The sequence below is a fragment of the Herpailurus yagouaroundi genome, unplaced genomic scaffold (assembly GCF_014898765.1).
Source record: "Herpailurus yagouaroundi ecotype Mexico unplaced genomic scaffold, PumYag 77, whole genome shotgun sequence".
Classification (NCBI taxonomy): Eukaryota; Metazoa; Chordata; class Mammalia; order Carnivora; family Felidae; genus Herpailurus; species Herpailurus yagouaroundi.
In genome coordinates, this window is record NW_024412388.1 from 25,232,302 (window position 1) to 25,241,630 (window position 9,329).

Consider the following 9,329-nt stretch of genomic DNA (forward strand, 5'->3'; position numbering starts at 1 on the left):
TTTTTACAACACCTCTGTTTGTTGCTGGCTCCATTTTGCAGATGGGGAAACCAAGACACAAAGAGATGATGCGATTGTTCAAGGTCACGCAGCTAGAAGAGGGCAGGGCCGGGCTCCCAACACAGGCACTCTGGCTTGAGCCGGAAATTTCGGCCCCTCTGCTGTACTCGATTGTTGATGGCGTAAGGTTTCTTAGTTACTGTATGATGGATGGTCCGAGAGGCCACGTTGTTTCATTTAGTTATCCTACCAATCCCCGGGGTGGTTACCATGACTTTTGCTGTTTCCCAATGAGAGTAAGGCACAGAGATGTCAAGCAAACTGCCTTTGAAGAGTCACACAGCCAGTAAGTGGCCCAGCCTGGGTCCAAAATGACACCTACCATATCCAAAGTCCTCAACCCACTTTGCCTGGGTCAAGCCTCCCTGCTGTTTCCTCTTACAGCATCAGTGACTGTCAGTCCATGACCGATTCTGGCCATCACTTCACACACACCTGTGTGGTTATTTCATGGTCTCCTCAGCTAGGGGACAAGCTCTGTAAGGGACCGTGCCCTCAAAGAGCTTGCCCTCACAGGGTCCCTCAGTGAGTTTTGCTCATTGTTTGTCCCCATTACAAAACAGGTGCTCAATGAATATTTGTGGATTGTTAGGTGCTTCTGCCAGAGGCACTGAGCTGCAACCAAGAGACGCAGGGTACATAGCTCAGTTCCCCCAGCCCTACTGAGGCAGTTTCTAAGGCTCAGGGCATTGGGCTCTGTCTATCCTGATCTCAGGGGTCATAGATTGATCTTGGCACCTGAATCTAAGCAGGTAGGGAAATGGAGTTAATCTTATCATCCAGAGATTGGACCCAAATAATGCTAATCGTCTGGCCAAATCAAGTCTTCCTTCTTCCTTGCTGGAAAGGCTCGTTTTATTTGGGTCCTGCCGCATTGAGGACAAGCACTCAGGGAACAAGCCCCTTCTCAGCCCTGGCTTAGTTAGGCCAATCATGATGATTATGTTCCCTTTGGCAGTATTGGCTTAGTGAAAAGTATGCTATCCAATCCTGGCCAATGGGACCTGAGGGGAAGTCTGATAGGGAAGCTTTCAATAAAAGATTTCTATCTTTAAAGATGATAGGAAGAAATGCCTTCTTCACTGAACATTGTCATGTCTATGCATGATGGCAGGCACTGCTGCAGCCATCTTGTGATGATGAGGCAAGACATTGCCAACATGGGAAGGAGGCTGACACCTCTTTGAAGACATCATTGAGCCACTGGATTTCCAAACTCTAGAACTTCTCTCCTTTGTTATGTAAGAAAACGAACTTCTTATGGATTAAATCGTATCTAGTTGGAGTTTCTGTTCCTTGCTGCTCAAAGTTTCCTCATTGGCACACAGGGAGCCCCTGGCTCCTGCGGCATTTTCCTTGTTCAGCTGTATCTGCACATTTTGCTTCCTAATTTGTGGGGTGGTGGAGCCTGGAAACTAACTTTTGGGAGGTTCCTACTACAAATGCATTGTCTCATCTCTCCCACTCAATGGGCATATAAAGTACAGTCTTTTTACTCCCAATTTATGGATAAGGAAACAGAAGTGCGGCCAGGTAAAGTGACTTGTCCAGGGCCATACAGTTCAGCTCCCCATTGCTTATTGGATAAACCCAAACTTCTTACTATGGCACTCAGTGCCCTTCAGGATCCTTGGTCCCTCCTACCCTTTTCAGCTTCAAACCTCACCGTTCCACATTCCCCTCCAGGCTCCAAGCTCTAGTCAGATTGCCCTTCCTTCAATTTTCATGCTGTGCCCTTCACCATGTTTCTCCCTCTGCCTGGGACCCATTTCCTTTCGGCCTAACTTTTCACTCTTAAAAAAACAAATTGTTTTAATGTTTATTTATTTATTTTGAGAAGGGGAGAGGGAGAGGGAGAACAAGGGAGGGGCAGAGAGAGAGGGAGACAGAGGATCTGAAATGGGCTCTGTCCTGACAGCAGAGTCTGATGCGGGGCTCAAACTCACGAACCATGAGATCATGACTTGAGCCAAAATTCAGTTGGGTGCTCAACTGACTGAGCCACTCAGGCACCCCTGACTTAGTCTTTTTTTTTTTTTTTAATGTTTATATAATTTTGAGAGAGAGAGAGAGAGAGAGAGAGAGAGAGAGAGCAGGAGTGTGGGAGGGGCAGAGAGAGAGAGGGAGACACAGAATCTGAAGCAGGCTCCAGGCTCTGAGCTGTCAGCACAGAGCCTGATGTGGGGCTCAAACCCACAAACTGTGAGATCATGACCTGAGCTGAAGTCGGCCGCTTAACCGACTGAGCCACCCAGGTGCCCTGCCCCTGAGTTACTCTTTAAGCCTTGGGTTCACTGTCACATTCTCTCAGAAGGCTTTCTTGATCACCGAAGCTGGCTTTGGTGTGTGCCCTTCCTCTGCACGCCCTCAATGCCCCGTACTTCCCTCACCCATCCCCTCTCACACTTTATTATAATTGCCTGGAGTCACGTCTGTCTTCCCAGGGGACTGAGTTTCAGGAAGTGCAACACGGCAGTGTGGTGCAATGGTCAGCAGCATGGACTCCGGGGGCTTGACTGCCATCTCCATGACTTCCTAGCTGTGGGACCACAGTGCATGGTTTCAGGTCTCTGTGTCTCAATGTGTCTCCCCGTAAGATAGGGATATTCGCTAGGCTCTAGTTCGCATGATTGTTGCGAGGATCCGATGAGATCTTTCGTGTAAAATACGTAGAACGCTGCCTGGCCCACGGCGAGGGTGAAGAGATCCTGTCTCGTTTCATTATCTCTGTACCCAAAGCACCCAGCGCCTACCAGACGGTGAGCCAGTGGTGGTAAAACAAATGGATGGAACGGTTGTGGTGGCTAATTTTGCATTAATGTGACTGGGCCCCAGGACGCCCAGATATCTAGTTCGACGTTATTCCTGGGTGTCTGTGAGGGTGTTTCTGGAAGAGATTAGCATGTGAATTGGTAGACTGAGGAAAGTGTCTTGCCCTCCCCAGTGTGGGTGGAATCTGTGGAGGATCTGAATAGAACAAGAAGGTGGAGGAAGGGAAAATTAACAGTCTGCCTGAATGCTTGAACTGGAAATTTGGTCTCTTGCACTCAGCCTGGGACTGATACTGTCAGTCCTCCTGGATCTTGGGCCTTTGGGCTTAGACTTTAACTACACCGTCAGCTTGCATCCAGCTAATCATGGGACTTCTCAGTCTCCGTAATTTCATAGTGAGCCAATTCCTTATAATACATTGCCTACCCATTATCTATCTATCTATCTATCTATCTATCCATCTATCATTGCTTCTGTTCTTCTGGAGAACCCTAGTACAGAGGTGGAGCTCAGCTTATCTAGAACGCAACCCCTTGGGCACTGATGTGGCCTGAAGTGAAATGCTGTTGAGGCTCCTGAATCAGAGGCACCTGGGTTCAAACACTAGCTGTGTGACCTTGAGCAAGTTACTTCACCTCACTGTGCTCCATTTCCTCATCTGTAAAATGAGGAAACCGATCTCTACCGCGGAGGCTTGTTATGTCTATGAAAGATTCACCTGGCACAGAGCCCGGCATGTAGTAGGGGCTCAAATACCTTCAGTTTCCTTGCCGCCACCCCGTGTGATAATTTTTGCCCGGGGCCACATCAGAAGAAAGGATGTTAGGAAATTGGCATCTGTCCACTTAAAATCTCAAGAGATAAAGTAGTCTTTGTGATTTGAAGACCCATTCCCTGCCCTGTGCTGTCCAGGCCCCTCCCCCACCGTTCCAGGGGCCTTTGAACTTACTCAGCTCTGACAGGAAATGGACCCCCCACAGCAGAGCGATCGGAAGGAGCAGACCCTCCCTGCCTGCTTCCCGCAGAGCTGGAGGAAGCAGAAGGAACACTGAGGAGTGGAGGCAGCCCTGGGTGAGCACAGTGGCCCCCGCGCAGGTTCCCCAGTCACCCACTGGCTACCTGTGCAAACTTGGTGGGGGCCTGCTCCCCTCGAGGCTCCGTTGGACCCATCTGTCCCATGAGGTTGGGTTCCATGACCTCTGAGGTCCCTTCTGGACCAGGCATTCTGGGATGCAGGAAGTGGGACCCCTCGGCTGCTAGGGAGATCAAAGGGTGACTTTCCAGAGGAGGCCTCACAGCTGCCTGCCCTCTGGAGCAGCTCCTGGCTTCCTGCTCCACACGGAGCCTGCTGTGCAACCCTGGGAACTGCGGAGGCCTCAGCCAAGGTCGGACATCGGGTTTCCTCAACCCCCTCATGCTCCCAACCCATCCTGAGTCATAAGTTTGAGATACTTGACTCCATTTTCCTCTGTTAGCCACCTGGGATGGAGGTACCATGCTGTGTATTCTTCAAGTTTATTTAATTCACCGGAAGTGCCTGTCTGTGCCTTAGGACCCTGGGGAACTTCCCTCTTCACCCTGCCAGAACCTCCCAGGACTGTGCAGGGTTAGTGGATCCTATCCATGCTCCTCACCTGGCCTTTGACACTCATGATGCTTTGCCTGGCCTCCCATCCTCCAGTTGTGGCTGGTTGATCTCTCCTTACTGTGCTCAGTGCCACCCCTACATCTTTATAGGTGCTGTCCCTGCCCTGCACACCCGCTTCCTGCGCCCGTACGCCCAGCCTGACAGAGGACAGGTGCTTTTCTAGGTCATCTCGCTTCTTCCTGGCAAAAGCGTCTGAGGGAGATATTGTTGCTGTCTGCATTTTCCAGGACGGGGAAACAGAGACTGGGAAAGGTGAGGTGCCCCGCTGAAGGTCTCTGGGCTGAGACCAGTCTAGAAGCCGGCCTCCTCTCTCCACCTCCTGGGCCCGTCCCACACCCTCCCCTCCCAGCTTCCATTGGCTAGGACTCTTGGGTTTGCACAGCACAGAAACCCAATTTGAAGAAGCTTAAGCCAAAAAGAAAGGTACTGATTTCTTAGAAAGATACAGAGTAGATTTAAAAATTTTTTTTTTCAACGTTTTTATTTATTTTGGGGACAGAGAGAGACAGAGCATGAACGGGGGAGGGGCAGAGGGAGAGGGAGACACAGAATCGGAAACAGGCTCCAGGCTCCGAGCCACCAGCCCAGAGCCCGACGCGGGGCTCGAACTCACGGACCGCGAGATCGTGACCTGGCTGAAGTCGGACGCTTAACCGACTGCGCCACCCAGGCGCCCCCAGAGTAGATTTTAGAGTGGGACTCAGGAGCCAAACTGTGGGCAGCAAACACTAATTATGCTATTTTCTACCATGCAGCCTCCGACAAGTGAGGGCACCTCTTAGTGCTTCAGTCTTCCCATCTACACAACAGACAGAGTTATAATGACACCTCCTTCGCTGCGTTGTTGGGAAGGGTCAATGAATTAGGGCAGTGACTGTAACCCACAATCAGAAAGCTTTTTTATATCAGAGCCCGGTACACACATAATATAAAACAGAAATCATAAAACAATATCTACCCTTACTGTGTGTGATGTACTCTGATAATTTCTGTTGTAGTTTAGTCTAATCTATTTTGTTTATTAAAAAATACTGGTACCTGGGCGTCTGGGTGGCTCAGTCGGTTGAGCGTCCGACTTTGCTTCAGGTCATGATCACGCGGTTTGTGGGTTCGAGCCCCACGTCGGGCTCTGTGCTGACAGCTCAGAGCCTCGAGCCTGCTTCACATTCTGTGTCTCCCTCTCTCTCTGCCCCTCCCCCACTGCATGCACGCACGTGCTCTCTTTCTGTCTCTCAAAAATAAATAAATGTAAACATTTTTTTAAAATATTGGTATTAATCCCTTCATGGCTCCTTTCCCTACATGGGTTGTGGCTGATGTTTGAAAATTGTTGGTGTCTAAGAACTTTTCTGGCATATAACATTTGCTACTCTTTTTTTTTTTAATTTTTAAATATTTTTATTTATTTTTGAAGGAGAGAGAGAGAGAGAGAGACAGAGACAGAGCATGAATGGGGGAGGAGCAGGGAGAGAGGGAGACACAGAATCAGAAGCAAGCTCCAAGCTCTGAGATGTTAGTACAGAGCCCGATGCGGGGCTCGAACTCATGAACTGTGAGATCATGACCTGAGCCGAAGTCGGATGCCCAACCGACTGAGCCACATAGGCACCCCCGTTTGCTACTCTTAACGTTTTTTTTTTTGAGTTTATTTCTTTATTTTGAGAGAGAGCAAGAGAGAGCTCTTGCTGAGAGGCAGAGAGAGAGAGAGAGAGAGAGAGAGAAAGAGAGAATCCCAAGCAGTCTCCGTACTCTCAGTGCAGAGTCTGACGCAGGGCTTGAACTCAGGAACCATGAGATCACGACCTGAGCCAAAATCAAGAGTTGGACTCTTAATGCACTGAGCCATCCAGGCTCCCCTTATTGTTGTTATTAATTGCAGACCCACCAAGACTAGAGAAGGACAGGTTTGATTACAGCAGGTGCTTTAGTGCAAACAGGAAGGGCTCTCACCTTGGCTTCTCCTTCTGTGTCAGCATCTCTTCCTCGTGCTTGGCCTTCGCAGGCAGCTCTCAGATGACATTGATATGGCTCTACTACCAAAAAGGAAAATAGTGCCTTCCTCTTCCCCCATCTAGCTTCAGTGATAATCAAAACTAACCTTTATTGAGTACTAATGAGAGCCACTGTTCTCTTTACAGAATTCTCTGACTCAATCCTCATGATAACCTGGAGTCCCTGGAGAGATTGGCTGGATGCTCATTGAATTCGTTTCCTCTTCCCGGACCCACAGATGAACTGCGTTTCCCAGTCCCCATGCACCTGGCTGGGGCCATTGGACTAACTCTTGCCAATGGAATGAGTAGAAATGATCCCTGGTTCAAGGCAGTACAGCCTTCTTTGTGCTCTCTTTCTTTAACCTGCCAGTGGGCTGGGGACAGGGCAACCTTGAAGCCATGTGTTAAGGATGATGGAACCGCATGAGCGTCGGTCTCAGAATGACCTCACAGAGCAGAACTGATAACGCACCACTGGCCTCTGACCGTCAGCAGTGGAGTATGACAAACAGAAGAATTTTGTTGTACAAAGTCAATGAGCTATTGGGGCTGTTTATTACAGCAGCTAGCATCACCCGGCCTGATTCAAACAAAATACTTATTTGTCCATATTTTATAAATAAGGAAGTTGAGGCATCGAGATGTTAAATAATATACATTTTGTTGCAAAGTTAGCAGGTGATGAAGCCAGGATTTGAATAGGAAGCTGCATTATGAACACACATTCATTTTTCTATGCTGTAGGTCGAAGTTCAGCAAACTTCACCTGCCACAGACCAAATGCTACCAGTACTGTTCATTTATCTATCATCTTTGGCTGCTTTCACCTGCAGGGGCAGAATTTAGCACAGAATTGATCATTGTGAAAGAGACCATAACCCCCTTGCCCACCAAAGCTGAAAATATTTACTATTTAGCTTTTTATATATAAAAAAAATCTTGGCAGGGGGCACCTGGGTGGCTCAGTCAGTTAAGCCGCTGACTCTTGATTGCAGCTCGGGTCATGATCTCAGGGTTGGTGAGTTAGAGCCCCAAGATGGGCTCTGTGCTGACAGTGCAGAGCCTGCTTGGGATTCTCTCACTCTCTCTCTCTCTCTCTCTGCCCCTGCCCTGCTCACATGTGCATGCATTCTTTTTCTCCCTCAAAATAAATAAATAACTTTTTTTAAAAAAAGCTTAGAACCTCTGCTCTAAATTGAAAGATAACTTCTCTTCCAAAGTCAGTCTGAGTCATGTGTTTTGGGTGGACTATTCCACATAGGGGAGGAGAGTGAGGTGCTGTGATTGGTCAAGCTTGGGCAAGCCTCTCGGCCAATCAGTGCAGCCAGGAAGGCAGGGTTGTATAAAAATATAGAGCCAGAACTAAAGGAGAATGTTAGGGACTGAATTGTGTCCCCCTAAAATTCTCATGTTGAAACTCTAACTCCCAATGATTACACTTGGAAATAGGGCTTCTAAGGAGGTTAAATAAGGTTAAATAAGGTCATAGGTTAAATAAGGTCACTGGTGTCCTTATAAGAAGAAGAAGAGGGGCACCTGGGAGGCTCAGTCCGTTGAGCGTCTGACTTTGGCTCAGGTCATGATCTTTTGGTCAGTGAGTTTGAGCCCCATATCAGGCCTTTCTGTCAGCCAGCTCAGAGCCTGGAGCCTGGAGCCTGCTTCGGATTCTGTGTCTCCTTCTCTCTCTCTGCCCCTCCCACACTCATGCTCTGTCTCTCTCTCTCTCTCAAAAATGAATAAATGTTGAAAAAATTAAAAAAAAAAGAGGAAGAGACATCAGAATTTGCTCTCTGTTCATGTGCGCACAGAGAAAAAGCCACGTGAGAATGCGGAGAAGGTGACTCCCTGCAAGCTGAGGAGAAAGTCCTCACCAGGAACCAACGCTTCTTGGCACTTTGATTTTGGATATCTAGCCACCAGAACGTGAGAAAATAAATTTCTGCTGTTTAAGCTACCCAGGTTATGGTATTTTGTCATGGCAGTCCGAGTAGCTGAGTACAGGAGGAGTGGTTTTCTGAATGGCATTTGTTGGTTGAGGGCATGGGAAACACAGACATGATGAATTAGTACTGGGAGAATCACCGTGAGCCAGGTAACACCCACATCCCCCAATCCGTACTGCTGCCCCATGATCAAGTACCACTAACATAGTATCTGGTGTTGCAGCCCAAATCCAAAGGAGATCTCAGATTTGCTCTCTCCTGCTCCAATATTCTTTAATGTTTATTTATTTTTGAGAGAGAGAGAGAGAGAGAGAGTAAGCAGGGGAGGGGAAGAGAAAGGGGAGGACAGAGGATCTGAAGTGGCCTCTGCACTGAGAGCAGCGAACAGGCTCTGACAGCAGTGAGCCCGATGCAGGGCTCAAACCCGCAAACTGTGAGGTCGTGACCTCATCTTCAGGGAGCTGAAGTCGGATGCCCAACTGAGCGAGCCACCCAGGCGCCTCAGCCCTGCACCAATATTCTTGGCAGGACCCTGCACACTGGGCCCCAATGGGTCCCCAACATTCCATTTGGGGGACCCTGGGTCATTTTCCTGTACTGACATACATATTGGCACATAGACACATACTGCTATGCATTATACATATTGGTACACAGCAGAAGGTAAAGAAGTGCTCAAAAGAACGATGGGACGTATCAAGAGGATACAGGAGCTAATTTGAAGAGGCTCCCACTGGCCAAATCAGGGACAATCTGAAAGTCAAAATAATAAATGATAATAATGGATTATAACCTGTTGAATGAAATAATTTATGAGTCCATACAGAAGGAAAGGAAGGAAGGAAGGAAGGAGAGACAGAGAAAGAAGAAAGAAAGAAAGAAAGAAAGAAAGAAAGAAAGAAAGAAAGAAAG